Source organism: Accipiter gentilis, chromosome Z (assembly GCF_929443795.1).
Source record: "Accipiter gentilis chromosome Z, bAccGen1.1, whole genome shotgun sequence".
In the NCBI taxonomy this organism is placed as follows: domain Eukaryota; kingdom Metazoa; phylum Chordata; class Aves; order Accipitriformes; family Accipitridae; genus Astur; species Astur gentilis.
Window position 1 is genome coordinate 75,277,241 of NC_064919.1, and position 3,536 is coordinate 75,280,776.

Below are 3,536 nucleotides of genomic sequence, written 5' to 3' on the forward strand. Positions count from 1 at the left end.
GTGAAGACGACGCGGTACGAGTTCGAGCAGCAGCGGTACCGCTACGCCGGGCTCTCCGAGGAGGACCTCAAGCAGCTGGTGAGCGGCGGGAGCGGGGCGGCGATCCCGGCCTCCCCGGGCGCGGCCGGGCCGTGGCGCCGGGGCCGGGCTGTGGGGAGGCTTGAGGAGTCACCAGGGCGATGCCCGGGCTGCGGAGGGGCCCGGCGTGTCCGGAGCGGGCCTGGGGCTCCCCCTCGCCCTGCGCAGGGGCGGGGGGGCGCGGGGCGGCGCCGTGGTCCGGTGCCGGCGGGCGGGGGCGCGGCCGCTGAGCCCGCGGTCGGGCGCTGCCGGGCGGCTGTCCCCGTCCCGCCCCCCCCCCGGGGCCGGGAGCCCGACTCGGAGCTGGGAGAGGGGGAGCGGGCAGCGCCGCTTAACCGCCCCTCGTTCGTCTGTTGCCGATTACCGAGGGACTTGTGTAGTAAGCGTGCTCGGGTTTTATCCTCGGAGCGGCCCCGGCAGCCTTCACCAAGGTGCAGGTGTTTTCGTGCAGTGTGTCGCGTAAAGCCTCTGTTTGGAGGAGCGCCTGCTGAGGAGAGCACTCTGTTCTGAAAATCCTCTCCGAGTCTTGGAGAGGACTCGTTCTCGCTTCCTCCTGCTCCTTCGCTCCGCACCCTTGCCTCGCTTCCTCACTTCACCCCTCGGGTGTTTTTCTCGTGACTCCTCCAGCTCAACAGCCAAATCTCTCGTTCGCATCCACCTGCCTGGCTACGGTTTTTAGAAAAGCCTTTCCCTGTGGTCCGTAGGAAGCATTCAGTACAAAACCAGGCGGCTGTTCCGCTAGTGAGGGTGTACTGAGGAAAGCGGGTGTTTCCAAGAGTCGATACGTGCGCCCAGCAAAGCGGGTGTTTCCAAGAGTCGATACGTGTGCCCAGCGTCTAGTGTCTTTATCTCCACCGAGCACAGTGACCCCCATCCTGTCCTCCGTATAGCCTGCGGCTGCCTCCTTCCAGAGCTCGCCTGCCACCCGTGGGCTAAAGGATGGTACCTGCTGGAGTTCACTTTGGCCGCCAGCCGTCTGTGCGGACCAGGTCATGAGCTGATAGGATTGTCCTTGTTGTGAATAAGACCATTCGTTTGGGTCTGTCTAGTCTTTGGTCTCTTACAACTGGAAATATTTGAGAACTGTATTTGTTTGCAGCATTTGCGTTAAACTTGCACACGTGCTTAATTTATGTAGCGGGGACAAATGCTGTGGTTGCATAGCCTTGCTTTGTAAAACACCAGGATACAAAGTACAGTGTCTAAAGCAGGGGGTGCTTACGTTTCTCTGCATACTTCAGTTGGCCATCCGCCTCCTGTGGAATTCCTGTCTAAACGTTTTTACCTATTTTGTAAAGCTTTCTAGTCAGATTTCACACGGCAACAAGTTTAATGTGGAAACGTAAGCCTGTGTTCCTGTTCTCCCCTACGTGTAGGTTCCTGTTGCTGAGAGGTCCCTGTACTTCCTCTCATACGGTGGCTATTGAAAAGCAATGTCTCCCACAGCTCACCTGTAACCCTGCTTTTCTGTCTTCGTTTAAGCCTCTCTTGAGGAAACGTTTCTTGCTGTTAAGTGTAATCGGGTTGTCCTCAGTGTGCAGCTAAAGCCAAGAAAAACAAACTGGCGTGTTTGGTCACCTTTCCCTAACTGCTTGTGTGCAGGCAGGACTGGGACAGCGAATCGGTTAGTGACCAGTGGTGTTAGTGTTGCACATCCCTAAAGGCGCTCTCAACTGAATGCGGCGATAGCTGCAGTTTTTTCTCTGACAAGAAGGCGTGGTTTGCAAGATGGGTCGCCTGTATCAATCTCAAGAAGCATTTTTAAAAAAATTAACTGTGAGGGCACAGTGTCTGGTTGTGGTAGTTGCAGAAACACCTTAGACTTTGTCCTTTTGGAGAAGCTCCAAGGTGTAAGATAATTCTCTATATTTGGGAGAATTCTAAAATTTTTGTTCTATGACTGGTGCTTTTTTCAATCTTATCTTTCCCCGGAAAATACCTCCATGTGAGGAATTGCAGCAGTAAAACTCATAGTGCTGCCAGGCAGACAAAGCCTAACTTGCCTATGTGTGTAGCAATATTAGGCTAGGCTCTTGCCGCATGGGTGGGAATGCAAAGATTTGTGCAAGAACACACTGAAAAGCTCTTCCAGAATTATATTTTTGAAATAAGAGAATGAAGGAATTCTCCTTACTGCCTGCCTGGTTTTCACATTTTTTAGGTGACGTGTAAAGATTTCTGTATTTACCTTCTGTTGTGACTCTGGTCTCTGATTTCGCGCCCCCTCCCCCCCAACCTTTCTGAGCTAATAGCAGTCTCAGTAAATAATATGTTAGGTGAAGGTTCAGGAGACCCTTGCCCCTTCTGTTGCGGACAGGGATTACTTCTTAGCAAAGCGATGGCTTCAAAGTTTCCTTCCCCCTTTGTGCTGCGTCCTTTGAGGGCAGCTTGGGGACATGATGGATTTTGCTTCCTGAGGTTAGCGGCACTCTGTGCTCCCTGTGTCTTTGCTTCTCCTGCCTGGGGAGATGTCAGAAGCTGGTGCCAAGGCACTGCCCTTGGACGTGCATTGGGTCCCTACTGCAGCTACCCAGGGTGATGCTCAGTTTATCCTGAAGGTTGTGAATTGAAGCGGCCACGAATCTGGCATGGGAGCTCAGTCACACCGAACGGTCACACAGAGGGCAGGGTGTGAGTCGAGGCTCACGTGAAAGCCTGCTCTTGGCAGAGCGGTGAAGAATGAAAGCAAAAGGTTTGGCTCACCTGATGCTGAAAGCTGTCGGCTAACCCAGGCGGGTGGTGGTGGTGGGGACTGTGTTACGTTGCAGGGACTGAAGCTCGGGTGAGCCTAGAGCTGGCTTGTGGTGTGGCAGCGTTGTTGCGGCATGAGGGAGCCCCTACCAGTGGAGGAGCACGGTGCTGTTATCTGTCACGGACCTTCACAGAGCCAGAGGCTGGCTGTCTGAAATAGAGAAACTGAATTTCAAGGCAATGTTGGAGGCCTAGATTTGAGAAGCCCTACCTGGGCTTGTTTGCCTGCCAGTTGTGGGCAGAGGAGATTGCTTGCAAGCTCCTGGAAGATAACTGATGTCTCTACTTGGAAGCTTCAGATTTTAGTGTAGCACAAATAATGATCATTGTGGGCTTAAGCAGTTATGCCTGATTACCAGGGAGTTGTGCCTGAGGCAGGAGAGCAGACCTGAACTTAGCTGTTACAATCAGTGTGTTTATGTATTAAGACGGAAAATGCTGTTAAGTCAGTTAATGCAGAGGTGACACTGCATGTGTGCCTTTGGGTGCATGTCCTAATTAGCTGGGATGTGGTCCGTGTTTAGGGAGACTGAAGATAAATTGTTGGCATACACCGATAGATATTAAAATGTGATCCAGATCGTAGCGTGATCATATATATGATACACTGTATGAATCACAGTGTACTCCAAGAAGCAGAATATCTCAGTATTGAAGCTGGCTGGCTGACACCTGTGATAGGCAACAGAGGCCCTGAGCAGCAGTGG